The sequence below is a fragment of the Notamacropus eugenii genome, chromosome 7, assembly GCF_028372415.1.
Source record: "Notamacropus eugenii isolate mMacEug1 chromosome 7, mMacEug1.pri_v2, whole genome shotgun sequence".
Classification (NCBI taxonomy): Eukaryota; Metazoa; Chordata; class Mammalia; order Diprotodontia; family Macropodidae; genus Notamacropus; species Notamacropus eugenii.
In genome coordinates this window covers 116,179,898-116,197,554 of record NC_092878.1, presented here as the reverse complement: position 1 = coordinate 116,197,554, position 17,657 = coordinate 116,179,898, and the positions used below count along the sequence as shown (strand labels likewise).

The following is a 17,657-nucleotide window of genomic DNA, read 5'->3' as shown; positions in this document are numbered from 1 at the left end:
AAAATGTATTGATCACTTCTATTTCACATTCATAAGGGATGCTATTTAACTAATACCTATGTGGTCTGATAGTTTTCCCTACTTTTTTTTCAATTTAAGTCTGAATTTTGCAATAAAAAGCTCATGGTCTGAGACACAGTAAGCTACAGGTCTTGTTTTAATTGACTATATGGAGCTTCTCCATTTTTGGCTGCAAAGTATATAATCAATCAGATTTTGATATGACCATCTGGTGATGTTCATGTGTAAAATTGCCTTTTGGGTTCTTGAAAAAAATGCTTTTGTTATGACCAGCGAGTTATCTTCACCAAAACTCTATAACTCTCTGTCCTGCTTCATTTTGTACTCCAAGGCCGAAATTGGCTGTTATTCCAATTATTTTTTAAATTTTCTGCTTTAGCATTCCAGTTCCTTATGATGAATGTGACATCCCTTTTTGATGCTATTTCTAGAAGATATTGTAGGTCTTCATAGAACTGATCCACTTTGACCTCTTTGGCATCAGTGTTTGGAGCAGAGAGTTGTATTACAGTGATGTTGGATGGTTTGCTGAATAGTTCAAAATAGATTACAAAGCTAAAGTTTCCTACTGATTCTTTGATTCTGCAATGCAACAAGTTGTATAACACTAAACACACAATTTCCTACTAGATTTTATTAGTAAGCCCACCATTAAACACTGCATTATTAAGATTGTTTTCCAATAGCCTTTTTCAAAATGAAACTATTTTCCAATAATCCTGATAGGAATAAAAAATCTACAGCAGAGAAAAAGTTATCCTTAAAAAAATTTAACTATGCCCACACTATGTCATCATGGATTCCTGAAGTATTAAATAACTCAATACTAAAAAAGCCAAAAAAACTCAAACAACTTTTTTATAGTCTACAACATTTCCCCATTGATACTGTATTATTTTCAGAACAAACCCACATTGTGGGCAAAATAATTTTGAAAGAAATGTTTTTCTTTATATTTTTAAGCCATTTGAAGATGGATAAGAAAGAAAACAAATGGAAAAATCACAAATGGAACAATCATTCTCCTCCAAGTGGCAATCAAGAAGATGGATGCCAATGACTACCGACCTCCATGCCTAGTCTCTCATTTCTACAAAGTGTTTGTTACAATGATACACATATATATGACAGTGTCCTTGATGAAAATGAGAATTGAATTGAAGCTTTTAGAAATGATTTTGTACAAAGGGCCATATCTTCGTAGATATAGGATACTGATGGAAAAGTGCAGAAAAGGTAAGAATCTATTATTTTGATCATTTTGGATGATGATTTTAAAAAAATGTTGACTCAATTGAACAAAATGAAGCCTTAAAATGCTCTCTTCCAATAGTGTCCTTCATGTATATTTTGGGCTCATATAATGCAACCATTAAGATAACTTTAGTCATTGATCCTCTATCAGTGCAAGACCGGGGAGAGCCATTCTCATTCTCTCACATCTAGCAGTGTTTACTATCTGTCTTATCCTCTTTCAGATCAGGAGTTCTAATCTGGTGTCTATGAACGTTAAAAAATTATATAATTTCATAACTATTTCAACATAAATTGTTTCCTCTGCAATACAATGTATTTTACTTTATGCATTTATGTACCTTATTCTTAGAAAGTATATATGTAGGCTTCATCTTGACTGCCAAAGGGATCCATGACCAAAAAAAAAAAGGTTAAGAACTACCATTAAGTGTTTATAATACTAAAATACATAGTACTTAGATATTAAACTACAGTATCCAGGAGATTTTTTTTGTTGGTGGTGTTTGTTCTTCATTGTCATAGAGATGCATGTCTTGTGTGAAGACTAAATGGAAAAGAGATTTCCCATGGATCACAAGGTCCTAAGGATGCCCATGCTTGCAGATAAACTGAATGTATCAAGCCCCTAAATAATTCATAGTCTCCTTAATGAGATCCATGACAACTCCAGGGAGTAGCCTAACAATTTAAATGAGAAAAAAACTGGAAGAAGAATGTCTATTGATCAGACTACCATATGCAATGTCATAGGCAGTTGGTTTGTTTAATCTGATACACATCTTGGACAGGCAATATAGATGGATAGGGTGTTAACTCAGAATTTAATGAGGATTAAAGTGGGATGAATTGCACTGGGAACAATGTAATTCACTTTGGACAATCTCAGGTAATTTCTGGAAATGAAAACCCGTCTTTTGAACAGTAAAACTCTCCTAATAATGCTTCAAGGCTATGAATCATGGAGCATGACAGAGCTAGGTGGTGCGGTGGATACAGCTCTGCGTCTGAAATCAGGAAGACGAGTTCTAATCCAATCTCAGACATATACTAGCTGTATGACCCAAGGCAAGTTATTTAACCTTTGTGTGCCTTAATTTTCTCATAATGAGAACAATAATAGCACATAAAAGGTGGAGGATAATATCACATACTTCTCAGGGTTTCTCTGAGAATCAAATGAGATAATGTTTTCAGAGTTGTTTGTAAACGTTGAAGCATTATATAAATGTGGTTGCCATTATAGAGATGCTGAAGAATCAAAATTATGAGTCACTCAAAAATCAGTGGGTGAAAGTGGGCCATAGAATATTACCAATGATCATGTATGTGATCACCTATGTCACAGGATGGTCACAAGGATCAAATGAGTGAAGTGTTTATCACAAAGCCTGGCATGTAGAAGGCATTATATCAATAGCTATTCCCTTCCTTCTCTTCCATTATGTCTTAAAATTAGCATAAAAAATAAAATTTGGAAATGTATGACACAGGAGGAAAAGATCAGCTAGCAACATATTGAGAGCAAAGGATAACAGATAGAATGTTTCATGGATATTTCAGAGACAGTGTCAATGGCATTTAGTAACTGATTGGATAAGTGAGATAAGGCAGAAGGATAAAACATAAACATTTCAGATGTGAGAAACCCAGCAAATGACAGTGCCAGAAGCAGAAAAAGCAAAATCAGAAGTCAGAGCAGTCTTGTTGGGGAAAGAGAACAAGGTCAGTTTGGATCATATTAACTTCAAGATGCTTATAGGACATGTAGGTTATCATGAACTATAGGCTGCTCGAAATGAGTCTGGAACTTTTATGAGCTGTCAGGATTAGAGATGTTGATTTACTTTAAAATATGCTTTTTTATTTGTTTGTTTGTTTTCATGAGAACCTATGATTCCACTAGTGTAGGGAACCTCCAGTGAGGAAATCTACTCATTAATGCAGATTAGCTACTGTTTTACTTATAGTCTGAAGAGTACTGGACAAAGGAAGTTGTGACTTGCTAAGGTTCACAAAGCCATTGGGACTTGAACTTATGCATTCCTAACTCTGAGGACATCTCTCTGAACAGACAGATGAGCCTAGGGCCCCCCTCTTCCAGACTTGGCTCCTGTTACAACATGTTGGGAACACGGAAGACAAGACTGAACTCAGCTCTAGTTAGAACTGGCTGTGAAACTCCCCCACAAGTTTGCTGATGCAGCAGTTTCACCTTTCTCATCTTGATCAGGCTTTCTTAGAGAACTCCCTAAAGATGTTTCTTGGCAGAGTACTCCATCTTACCTAACTCTATTGCCCTACCTTTGACATGACAGCTGCCATAGTAGGCCCTTTGTGTGTAAAGCAGGGCCCCCAGATTCAACTAGAACGTGCATCCTAATGCTTGTGTAGGCAACAACCCTCCAAGCAGACTCATGAGACTGTTTGGTAAGGGAGGCTGCATGCAACTCCATCCCTAATTGAAACACTATCCATCCATACCCTCCTATGATGTGGTTGGCTGTTAAGTACCAAAAACCATTCTGACCCATCCCAGTCTTACTGAATGTCATTTACCTAAAGTCTACTCTAAATTTACATGATACTTTGCCTTCTAAGTCCAAGACTTAGAGAGTCTAAGTCTCTCACATGGTTGTTATCAAAGTAAAAATATACATAATATATATACATAATATATCTATATATCTGTACCTATATATTGCTTTGCATAAAAAGCAATGTGCTGTAATTGGTACTACAACTGCTCCCTTAAAAATTTTTTATTAAATTTTTGAAATTAATTTTTATTATTAAAAATTAGTAATAACATACATAAAAGGTATGGTATCCACCATGAAGAATTTATAATTTTCATCAATAATAGGGTTTACAGACAATAAAGAAAGAGTATTATTCTTCTTGGATGAAGAAGATGTTACTTGATGAGCCAACCAAAAGAAAAAAGCCATATCCTTTGCTTCCCTGGTAGGGATGACAAGTTTGCTCTGGACCATCCTCTCATGGCAAATGCAGGAAAACTCTACAAAGTGGGCAGATAACAGTGTGGATATAAAAATAAGGCATTAAATCTGGGTTGAGAAGGTTGAAAACTAAACCTAGAATCAGAAGACCAAACTCCTTTGTACTGTTTAGGTAGCCTGGGATGACAACTGAGGGAAAAGAAAATGTGTATCATGGGGGTTATACAACTAGAATTGAAATGCAAAGACAATTTTTGTAGGGTCTGATGCTAAATAAAAGTCACAGCAAGAGAATGAGGTTACCGGAAAGATTTAGAATTGAAACAACACAGTGAAGTAGGGGTCAGGTTAAGCAAGGAATTATAAGAACCTCAGGGTTTAGGGGACAATTAGAGGACTTATATATTGTACTGTTGTGGTTTGAGTGCATGCTCTATCCCCTCAACTACGTTATATTGTCCTACAATGGAGGTGTCAAATTCTCCTCCCATGAGCTGCATACAGCTGCAAAATGTCCAAGTGTGGCCCAAACCATATCAAAATATGACTGGGTGATATATAACTAACTTTATGAAAATACAATGAAATATAAATAATGTTTATCTGTCATCTTCTAAGTCAGGAATACCTTTCTATTTGAGTTTGACATCGCTGTCTAAAGGCACCATAATACATATATCTGTCCATCTCCCACAGAGGCCCCTACGTATACAGGATTTTGTTTATGGACTAGACCTACGTTTTCATTGGTATAGGGAACAGCTGATGAGGAAAATTTATCTGTCAAAGCAGACCAGTAATTGTTTTGCCATTTATAATCTTAGAAAAGTCTCCTAGGGATGATTAAATGTCTTTTCCAGGATCACAAAGCTAGTAGAACTCCTATCCAGGTATTGCTGATGTGAGAAGTGACCCTATGCTTCTTCTTAAGGTCTTGGTGAGCTGCCTGACCCCCCATCTATTAAGGGATTGGTTCAGGGTCACAAAATCAATTTGTGTGAGAGGTAGACCTTGGACCAAGGTCTTTCTGGCTCCAAGGTCAGCTTTCTATTTACTAGACCTCTTCGCTTAGAGTCAATTCTTTGTTGGATGAATGGACATTAGGGCAGCATAAGAGTCAATTTTACTACAATAGTTCTCAGCTCTCTTGCTTCCTATGTTATACTAAACAATGACTGGGCCCCTGGGACAAAGGCAGTTAGGACAGCAAAATCAAAGGTTGCCTGGCTAAGGTCAAGAATTGGGGAGAAAGGGACCCATATACATTCCCACCTAATCTTCAACTTGATGACTAACACTGAAACCATCTAGCCTATAAGAGTATAAGATCAACAACATTTAACCATTAACCTATCAGGGTATAGGAGCAGCACCATTTGCCCCACTAACCTATAATGGTACAGAATCAAGAACAGTTACACCATTAGCCTACAAGGGTAGAGAACCAAGAACATTTGCACCATCTGAATTAAGCTATAAGAAGCAAAGTAAAACAGCAAAGTCCAGACCTTAAAAACTGGGATGTGCTTGCCTAGAGAAAATGGCCTATATCTGAACTAAAAAGGCATTTTTCTGCTTTCCATATCATTTATCTTCCTATCTCTAAGTAGTGAATTTTGCTCTTCCTGCCTAAGAAACCAGTAAGTGCTGATGGTCATTTGTCAAAGTCTTGAGAATGCCAATGCTAATTTCTTTGTCCTAAGGACCACCACCTCCCAGGCAAGGAGACTTTTCACAATCACCAATCACCCTGATATTTTACACAATACAATCAGTGCCTCAAGTGTCAGTCAGTTGATGTTCATTAGTCCCAGGTAGTAAAGTGGGTTAGAAAAGCCAACAGTCTCAAGCAAACTGGCATCTTCACAGCTGCTTCTCCATGGCCTTCTCTCCATCTCTGGTGTATCTTCTATGACTCTAAATCTTGTCTTGCCTCCTTGGACGGGAGTCACAGCCTGTCACCTGTTGACACATTATATCCATGCTCCCTCACTCCTGGTTATACAGGCTGGAGCCCGGTGATGATCCTGGTTGAGGCTGGTTTCAAGATGAAGTATGATATAGTGGCAAAGACTCAGAGGATAGGAGTTCAAATACTGTCATTCCTGCCTGTATGGCTGTAGGTCAGTCATTTGTTGACTTCTCTCTCCCCACCCCCAAAGCCTCTCAACCTAAATTTCATTTTCTATGAAAAGAACAGGCAGGCTCGTTGATTTCTAGTTTCTTGAAGATCTAAATCTAAACCTAGGACTCTACTGTAACTAGGATTAGAATAGGGCGTATACAAATGAGATCATATTTGTAAAGTCCTTTAAGTGCTACGCAAACTTTACTTGTCATCATTTGAAAGAGATGCAGAACCTATTTTTAAATACTGTAGTTTGTTTTTTTTAATGATTGGAGATTTTTTAAAGTCTGAAAAGAAAAAAAATGTATAAGACTAAGAGGGGAAAATTTTAGGTAACTAAAAATAATTTCAGTATTATAGCTGATTTAAGTTTTAACTGATCTATTTATCTTGAATTCAATTAACTTAAATCAAACCTCAGAAACATGAAAGCACTGTTCTTTAAAAGGCAACATTTAAAAAAAAATCACAAACTCACATACAGTGACCACACCATATCTTCTCACACCCTACATGAGTCTATTTTCTAATATTATAAGCAATGTGAAAGACATTTTAAGCACAAACCTAATTCAGCACCACTTCTCTTAAGTCTCTCAAATGACTACAAGTATTGCACATATAAGCACAGTCATCCTTTTGCTAGAAGGAATTCTCAGAAAAAAACGATCACTAAATTTTCCTCATGCCAACAGTGCTTTGGCGAATGCTAAGCTATCCGCATTTTATAAACCATACAGATCTTCCTGGGAAAGGAGGTTTTTATTGTTAATGTTAAAAAAGCTTTCTTTTACTAAAAATACCACTGTGGCTAAATTAAATTAGTTTGTTTAATAACTTAGCTGGGTTGAAGCAACTTCAGTGTCTAAGCAAATCTTTCAAATTCTTAGTTTACCACATGGAAAATAGTATCTATATTTAGCTGAAAATTTTGTAGATCCTTATATGGTTTTAGCAGAGACACAAATTACAAATATTAGAGGTAGATTTGCTCATGAAGCCTTAGTTTTCTGAAAATGTCTTACAGGTGTTAACTGCAATCTGTCTATATGAATCTCTTGGCAATAAATAAAAATGATCCAAGTGCCATCCATTATTTGATCAATCAATCAGCAAACATTTATGAAAAGCCTACTATGTGACAGGCGCACAGTGCTAAGCACTAGGGATACAAAGATAAACATGAAAGGTTCTCTGCCCACAAGGAGTTTTCACTGAAGCAAGGGAGCCAGTATGTACATAATATCATGCGAAATCTACACAGAAATTAAAGAAACATGAATTTATCTACACATTATTAAGGTTGCTGACTGTCTTAGATTTATGGCTTGAGTCAATTTTCTAAACCACAAATAAAGAACCATGCTGCCATCTCATCCCTTTTCTTTGCAGGACTATCATGCTCTGTAAAGGAATACATATGAAAAGCTTACCAAAGAAGGCATCTGGGACCATGTGTTCTGAAGTAGACAACTTCTAACTCACAATAGCTACTTGTACCAAAGGCAACCCACTTACTTGTAAAATGGAATCAACTAAAACAACTATTCCTGTGAGGCTAATGCAACCTGAACTACATATAAGTAGGGTTCAAGAGCTTTAAAATATAAATGCCAGTGCATTTAGAAGTGCATCCTCTTTTAGGATGTGTCTTCTTAGTAATATGCTTGGGATTGACACTCCTACCTGGGCTTGAAGCCTTATGAATCCAAGTCTTGCATTTTCTTTCCTTTCCTTTTCTTTTTTTTTTCTTTTGGAACAGATATGAAATTTCCTTAGTATATAAGTAACTTTCCTTGGATGAGAAAATACCCTCTATCAATGCAGGTCATCACCTGCTCTACAATTTATAGACTTAAAGTTTTGTCTGGTGTATTGAGAAGTTATGATTTGCCCAGGGTCACATAGCCAGTATGTGTAAGAGGAAGGACTTGAATCCAGGCTCCCTGGTGAGCTCTTCATCCATTACTCTATCTTGCCTCTCATGTCAGTAAAAATCCGAGGCAAAATCTCTAGGTGCTGGGGGAAATTAGCTAGAAAAGAATGAAGTTGACCACACAACTATATTAATAAAACAACAAGGTCACAGCTCTATGGGATGGCACTCCTATCTTTATTATAGAGACATTGTTAAGGGCTACCTCCAACTTCAGGTAAAGCATAAAGGACTGGTTTTCCCTATGTATAATTGTATATGTACCCTACTTGATAGGTAAAGATGTTCCTGAATCTGTAAGCAGGAGGTGTGGATCAAATAGCTACCCATGAAAAATCTTAAGTCCAAAGCTAGAATCCTAGTTAATAGAATGTCAACCAGCAGTACAAAGGGGTGTAGAATAAGGTTTTTTTAGGAATAAAATATTTCTTCAGATCTATGAACTTGGGAATATTCAGTGCTCATTGTAAGCCTTCTCAAACTTCGGATTCTAGAAGAACTTGCATATAAGACTGTTGGTTTATTCAATGGATTTCATTTTTTTTTGTACATAAGTTTAAAATATTTATCATGTTGACCTATATTTACAACAATCTCCATTTTCATTGAATTCTTTACACTTAAGTGGAAGATCTGAGATTTGAATCCAGGTCATAGATTTAGAATCAGAAGAAAGGAACTCAGAGGTTACCTAGTCCAATGCTAGTCTACTGTACCATACTTCATTTTGAGGTCCAGGAAGATGAAAAGACTTGCCTAAGGTTATACAAATATTCAGCAGTGTTTTGCTGGGATTTGAACACAGGTCCTCTCACTAAATCCAGTGCTCTTTTCTCTGAATGAGGCTGCCATCCCTCTGTCTCAGATGGATGGGAAGGTTCGAAGGATCTTTGTTTTTTTCAGTTTAGTGGAAACTTTTCAGATGTCCTCTTTCAAACACTGGCTTCCTTCTTTTGTTCTCTACTTCACTACTTGGCCAAAAATCCCTTTCTGTTTCTGCTTGCTTTCATCCCAGTTTTCTGGAAGCTTATTAAAATATTTCATTAAAAAAAAAAAAGAAAACCCAGACTTGTTTAGTCTATAAAATCAAGGACAGACCTATTTTTTTGGTGGTTTTGTTATTATTGGACAAATAATGTTCAAATGATTTCAAAGGAACAGGGACTTATAATAAATCCTAATAAGAATGAATGAATTAATGAATGAATGCAAAAGTAATTATTGTGTGCTTATTAAAGGGCAGGTGTCATTTAGTAGGATCTGCTTAGTTACAGCTAAGATGTGCTTAAAAGAGAAATTTAGCACTATTTCTTTCCTGTTCATACACAGAGTAAGAAGTAATTAGGCTTTGAGAGTCAGCAGTTATGACTATAGTAGCGAAGCATACTAACTTTTCTGGACCAGAGTGATCATTATGGTGGGACAGCTGAGGCTCTTTCCAAAGTATAAACATGTAAGAGCATACACTTCCTTGCTCTTATGGTCCAGAGATTTACAATCCTGCATCTCTTGCTTTATGGTTTTCCATCTGCGTATGACCCCATAGAGATTGAAGGAGATGAACCCCAAGAAAGCGTGAGGGAACATAGACATTGGTAATAAAAGAGACAACTATAAACATGAGTAAACTCTCTCTCCCTGAAACTTCAGGTCACAAGTATACTTCCTGGAGGATTCTGCCCTCTCTTCCCAGTTGCTGAGATTCCTAGCTTGAGATATGTGCAGGACAGTTCTAATTTCAAGAAAAGAAAGTATACGTCTTAAAAAATTAATGTATTTTTATATTACTATGGTTTCCTTCACTACGTCTCTGCCTCCTCATCCCAGAGTCATTCCATGTAACAAATAGTATTTTTAAAGACAAGAAAGATACTACCTCACACTTACAAAAAAGGAAAACAGCAAATAATGGACAGGATGTGGAAAAATCAGGAAACTAATGTACTGTTTGTGGAATTGTGAATTGATCCAATCATTCTGCAGAACAATTTGGAAGTAGGCCAAAAGGGCTATAAAAGTATGTATATCCTTTGACCTAGAAATATCATTATCAGATCTTTACCCCAAAGAAATCGAAGAAGGAGAAGGAAATGACAAGCAGGATGGTTTCAGAAAAAACCTGGAAAGCTTTATATGAACTCATGCAAAGTGAAGTAAGCAGAACAAGGAGAACATTATACATAATAACAGCAATTATAAAGATGATCAACTGTGAAAGACCTAGCTGCTCTGATCAAGACAATGATCCAAGGCAATTTCAATGGACCCACGATAAAAAATGCTACCCACCTCCAGAAAGAGAACTCTGATGAACTCTCAATGCAGATCATATACTTTTTATTTTTAATTTTCTTTATTATTCTTGCTTTTTTGTCTGTACTTTCCTTTGCAACATGGAAATAAGTTTCATATGATTCCACATGTATAATCAATATCAAATTGCTTGCCTTCAAGGGGAAAGAGGAGGGAGGGAGGGAATTTGGAACTCAAATTTTGATGTTAATTTTTGAAATAGGAAAATATTTAGTGAAATAAATAAAGACTATATTTCAAAAAGAAAAGAAAAATAACTAAAAGAAAAAATCAGCATAGCTGATCTTTACATTGAGAGAGTCTGATCTTTACATTTATAACACTTATGGACCTCCTACTTCTGCAAAGCATGGGAGGGAAGTATCTTTTCATATTTCTTCTTCTGAACCACAGAAAGCATATTTTAATGATGCCTTGTGAAAGAACAATTTTTTGTAAGATCATGTGTCTCTATTTTGGGTTCATAAGATGTAATTCACTATAGTAGTGCTATTAGATCTACTATAATGAATAAACAAAGATAATTTGATAATAGCAGATGAACCAAAGAATCGTATAATCTTAGTTGAAGAGACCTCAGGACCTATGGAGTCCATCTTCTATGTGGAAAGGAATCTTTACTATAACATCCCCAACAAGTCATCATCAGGCTCTGCTGAAAGACTTCTAAAGAGGAGAACCTGCTACCTCACATGGATGGTTCTGTTAGAAAGTTTTTTCCTGATACTGACTTCTTTGAATCTTTGAATCTTCTGTCCATTGTTCCCAGTTCTTCCCTTTGGGACTTAACAGAAAAATTCCAAGTTTTCTTCCATATGATAGCCCTGAAAATACTTGATGACGTTGTCATATCATCCTTTGTGTTGCTTCTCCAAGCTGAATACCTTCAGTTTCTTCAGCAGATCTTCCTCTTGGCTCTCTCTGAAATTAGCTTTGCTCATGTACTTGTTTTCAGTTCTATTTTCACTTCTAATTAGCTCAAAAGCCCTCTTTTTATCTTTTCCAAATAATTAACATTTATTTTCTCCTCCTCAATTTTCCCCTTCCGAAGGAAAAATAAAAGGAAAACAAAACTCTTGTAGCAAATATGCGTAGCCAGGTAAAATAAATGTCCACATTGACCATGTTGAAAAACATGTATCCCATTTTTAAAACTTGTTTTTTTAAAGTCACCCTTGTTGTTGAGTGGCTTGGAGTACCTAAATCTCTCAAAGCTGGTCATTTTACAATGTTGTTATTGTACAAAATATTGTCTTGGCTCCGTTCACTTCATTTTGCAATAGCAGACTCAAGCCTTCCCACACAAATCACCTGTTTCATCATTTCTTTATTTCTTATAGCACAATGTCGTTCCATTCCACCCCAGCATGAAAGGGTATGCCATGAAAGAGTATGTAACTTTTTGGTCATAGTTTCAAATTACCTTTCAGAATTAACTAGGCCAAGTAATTTGCAGCTCCACCAATCATGTATTAATGTGCCTGTTTTTTTGCGGCTCCTCAACTTTTTCTTTTTTGTCAACATGGCCAACTGGATGACATATCTTATCATTCCAAAAAATGAAAAACTAAATAAAAATAAGAATAGAAAGAGATGTCAACCTGTCTTAAGTCCAAATTATCATGAAAGCCAAAATGTTGACTTTTGAATTATGATGCTTAATTGAAGAGAAATAATATTTTCATTTCTTAATAACACAGGCAATGACTTTTTACATTAATAATACTCTCGAAAAATGTTTTGTTGGTCACGATATGTATAGTACATATGTCAACTTAGGCTGATATGTTAAAAGGCAGTTCAACTCTAAGTAAACTCAATTATTGTTGTTTAGTCATGTTTGACTTTCTGTGACCCCATGCATTTGTACTGGCTATCCCATGTGCCTGCAATATTCTTTCTTGCTTCCTCCATTTAGAATCTTTAATTTCCCTTAAAACTCAACTTATGTGCCTGCTTCTACATAAAGCCTTTTCTGATTCCCTAGTTGCTAGTATCTCTCCCTCAAAATTTTCTTATATTTATTTACATACCTACTATCTCCTTAACTAGAATGGACACTCCTTGAAGGAAGGGATTGTTTTTATTTTTGTTTTTGTATCTCTGTTTCTTAGCACAGTGCCTGGCCTTAATAGGTCCCTTTTAATGCTTATTCTGATGGGAATACTCAAGACAATACACTGGGTACCACAGGGAATGCAGTCATATAAAATATGATGAGTCCTTTCAGAAAGTTTGTTTGGTACCACACTATGGCAATCATAAGGGATTAAAAGTTCCTCACAGATAAAATAAGATCAACGTTTACAGATCCTATAAGAATGAATGCCTAACTTCTGTGGATGAGTCAAGGAAAAGCTTACCAAGCAGTTTAGCTAATGAACAAAAAGTCAGAATTCAGCATCTTTGTGCACCACAGGATGTGTGAGGTGACCACTTGTCAGACCACAGATTTTTTGCTATTGCTCTTTCAAAAGAATCTGGGAATTGAAAAACTACAGTCATGACCTACAGTAGCCTGAAATGAAGATGAGTGGAAAGAAAGATTAGGTAGTATTGTCCATAGAAGATAGGCCACTTTTCTTCTTACTAGATAAGTGAACATAACATAACCTTTGCTGTCTGAATGAGAGATCAAACTAGCTTTAGAGAACTGACTATGAACGTTGACTGATAATGTGTGGGAGTTACAGACCTCCATGTTTGAAAAACCTGCTTAGCAGCACAGAGAAATGAGAATCTATGTGGAAAGAGATGTAGTTAAAATTCATGGACTCATTTAGAGATTCGGACCCAGGACCCCAAAGGCAAACCCCAAGTCTACTGAATCTTTTGCTAAAACCCCATGGACAACAGGGTCTTTGGATTTAATTATATATCTTCCCTTGAACCAAGGTCATAACATCGCTCTGGTTTTTAGATTGCCTCACTAAAAAGAATCATTTTTTACTCTGTTGGACTCACCACTATGATCATAACCAGCCTCTATTTCCTGAAATAATTTCCTGAAACTATATCTCCACAGTATCATAGAAGATGTATTGCACAAAAGGAAGACAGATTTCCTATGAACTCAAAGCTTCTCCAAATAATTTTAATTACACTTGTCTTTTTCCTATTGACATTGAAAATGAGAAAGCTACAAAGCCTCGTCATCACCCACAATCATTTAGAAAAGATTGACCTGATCATCCATGCCGAAAAGTAAAGCTGGTTGAAAAAAAAATATTGCTCATATTATGAAATACATTTGGATGAACAGATGTTTGAGTTAATCCATCACTGTGTATATCTTGGACATGCATGGGAGATGGACAATGTCTTGCATCCAGAATTGAATAGGAGGAAGGGACTGGAAAATAATACAGTGCTTTGAAGCATCCCAACCTCCTGCATGGGCAAAAATCCATCTGCTTAATGGCAGTATTCTTCTGGTAATGCTCTATGATTGTAAATCACTGGAAACCATGATTTGGAAGAATGAAATTAAAAGTGAAAAGGAGCATGGTGAATGTAATACAAACCTGCATATGACAAATGGCATAAAAAAGTCATCAAGGACACAAATGAAAGGAAAAGGATATCAATTAGTGATAAATCATTGAGATAAAATGCTCAGAAAGAAGCAGAAGAAAGTTCACAGGCAGGCAAGCCAGTTCTGCTTGAATGTTCAGTCATTCAGCCATGTCTGACTTTATGTGGCCCCATGGACTTTTGTCCATGGTGTTTTCTTGGCAAAGCTATGGGACTGGTTTGCCATTTTCTTGTCCAGTGTATTCCCATTTTATAGATATGGAACTGAGACAAGTAGGGGTTAAATGATTTGCCCAGGGTCACATAAATCATAAGTGTCTGAGGATAGATTTGAACTCAGATCTTGAATTCAGGTCTGGTGCTCTATCCACTGTACCATCTAGCTGCCCCACAGTTTTGCCACTACTCTGTTAAATGTAATATACACTTACAAAAAAAATCTGTGACAGAATTCAGTTTCATATACAATCTTTTTTTCCCTGGTCTCCTTTATTTACAGAAATACTCATTTGGTAAGTTCAACAATCAATTTTCAAAAATTCATTTCATCATCCCCCATAACAAAGTAACAAAATTTGAAATGCTATTACTTAAAATATGAAAAAGTCCATAAACAATAATACAGAATGTGCAAAGCTATTTTGCAGTACCATCATCTAAACTGGAGAGGAGGAAAGGTTAAGAATACTTGATGCTATTAAAGTATAATATCCAATATCAGTGGACTTTAAACATTAAAAAAGTAATAAAAATCACACTGATGACAGAGGAATATAAGACAACTGAGGGGGATGAGTAGGTATGTGTGTATTTGTATGTTTGTTCATTATGGTCTACAATATTATAGTGATCTACAAAACGGAAATTTTTACAGATCTTTGTCCCTTTACTATATCTCTTGGACAAGTCCAAATATATACATTATGTGTATACTGTACATAGATGTGTAAGAAATATTTTACATAATACAAGCATACATGTATACATGCATACACATATATGAGTATATCCATGCATATACGTATACATATGCATACACATGTGTATATACATACATATACATACATGAATAGATGTATATGTACACACATACATATACATGTGTATATACATGTATAGGGAGAGAGAGAGAAAGAGAGAGCTGTTTCTCTGTCATTATCTCTACATACAGGGTGCTTCAAATGTATCAGTGAAGTTTTAAGTTAGTAAAGCTATGAAAGTTTTCAAGTGAACTCAGCTTTTTGGGATATCATGTATGCATATATATATATATATATATATATATATATATATATATATATATATGTAATGTGCAGGCACAACTGGGTAGAAAGTGGGAAGAGTGCTAGATTTTGGATTGGAAGACCTGGGTTCAAAATTTATGACTTTGCTGTTTATTATCTCTGCATCACTTTCATCATCAGAAAAATTGAGGGTTGAATTTATCCCTTCTGGCTCTTAATCTATGATCCTAGTAGAATATTCATATCTAAACTAATAATAATAGATTACTTAAATCAGAATTTCAAGTTTATAGAATACTTTGCATACATTATCTTTTCATTTGATTCCTGCAATGATCCTGAGAGGAAGGCAGTAGACCTGTAATTATCCCCCTTTTACACATCAGTGATTAGGGATTCAAAGAAGTTGTGACTAGACCAAAGTAAACGACAGATAGGACACAAATTATTTTCAGATTTATAAAGTAGGGATCTGAAAAATCCAGGCCCATTATTTGCAAGAAATTAGTTTCTAATTTCTCTTGATAACTTCCAACAATCAATCACAATTTTATGTAAGATACTATAGAAGAATACAAGATAATTATCTAATTTCAAGAGTTTTTCCAAGGGACAAAATCAAACCAATTTTCTCCAACTAAAGACAAGAATCTTTTAAAATTTATGTAGCAAACATCAATTCATTTATCAAACTTGAGTAGTTTCCCCAAAATCACCAGCACTCTGATACAGGGGATGTGGCAGAGGTGAATGGAGAAGGATAAAGCAGTGGCATCCCAAGCCAGAGTATAGCCTTGTGGATCTGCCACGCTTATCAGCATTACGTTTGTGACAGCTGAATTTTACAGGGTTATCCTTCATCACAGGTCATTTTCAATGCTGGGGTTGGAAGAGAACAGACTAGTGTGAGAGACACACTGATATGATGCCAAATGTCCAGGACCCAGGAGCTGCAGGAGGACTCTGGAGCAAGAAATACTGCTATTCTGTTTGCCCATGCATCTGTGACCAGGAGAATCACCAAATACATCCTCTGTGGGCATTGTGTGATCACCTCTTGGAGGTTATACTGTCCCACCTCCACTTGGCCAAGAGAAAGAACGTTTACATTGTTAACACTGCGCTTCCAGGATTTCTTTTCTCTATCCCGAGAGTAAAGGGGGTAAAAGAAATGCCAACTTGGCAATGAGTGTGTGTGGGGGGAGGGGGAATATGATCAGAATGTTAAAATCTGTATGTTTATCTGCTGATTCCTGAGTTTACCGTGATTTTAGTCATTTAACTAGATTGTTTGTGTATCCATGCATTTGAAGTCTGAGTGAATATAATAGTGCCTTGTGTCTACCAGAGAGCATGGGGAGAAAATGAGCCAATTAGACAGAGGAAGAGTCTTGAATTTGGAGTCGGGGAGATAGATGTGAGTTTGAACTTTGCCTCAGGCACTTAGCTGTGCGATTCTGGGTAAGACAATATAACATCTCTGGGGCTCACTTTCCTCATTTATAAAATGAGAGAATTGGAGCTAATAGATTCTAATGTCCAATTCAGCTCTAAATCTCTGATCCCGTGTACAGTCCAACTTACAAAGTGTCTTGAGCCTTTTGGGGTTAGACTTCTATTTGACTGGGAATTAGAAGAGAATGTGAGGGAAGTTCGTAAGTACAGACAGAGGTGAAAAAAAAGGAAAGAAAGAAAAAAGGAAGAAGGAAGGGTGGGTGGGAGGGAGGGCATGGTGTTAATAACCATTTAAAATATACAGAAGAAAACAAAAACGTTCAGAACGGTACACAGACAAGGCAATTCTGTTACTACTACATTAAATTAATATAACCTAATTTCTGTAACAGAAGTTCAAGGCTTCTTAGTGTCCTCTTTCTTCCTTTAATATTGAAACATTCATGTTTGTCAAGTTCTTTACAAAAAAAAGAAATTTTTGAAAAAAAGTTGTTGCTACCTTTTTCCTTATTAGTGTAGCAGAAACTAGATAACTTCTTCTTTCAGTTCTTGTTTTTTGGGGGAGAAAAACGGGGGAAGATGGTCTGAGGGAGGGAAAACGTTAAGATTTGGAAATGTAAGTGAAGAAAAGTTGAAGCAGCACCTTGGGGAACTGGTGGAAGGATGAAAGTGGGGAGGAAGCCATTGCTTTGTTATTCCCCAAGTCGTAGAACATCTGACCTTAGCCTACAAGTTGGAGTTGGCTGGGGAATTGCCAAAGGGTAGTAAAGGAAGGCAGAGAGAGTGAGCATTTGGGGTCAGAGTGACTG

General features: G+C 36.2%; 1 protein-coding gene across 6 annotated transcripts in view; it reads right to left on the bottom strand.

Annotated features, from left to right (window-relative positions):
- The window catches only part of CAMK2D (calcium/calmodulin dependent protein kinase II delta), a 334,877-nt gene that overhangs the window by 97,162 nt on the left and 220,058 nt on the right, over positions 1–17,657 (bottom strand). The gene's annotated exons all lie outside the window — the stretch shown is intronic.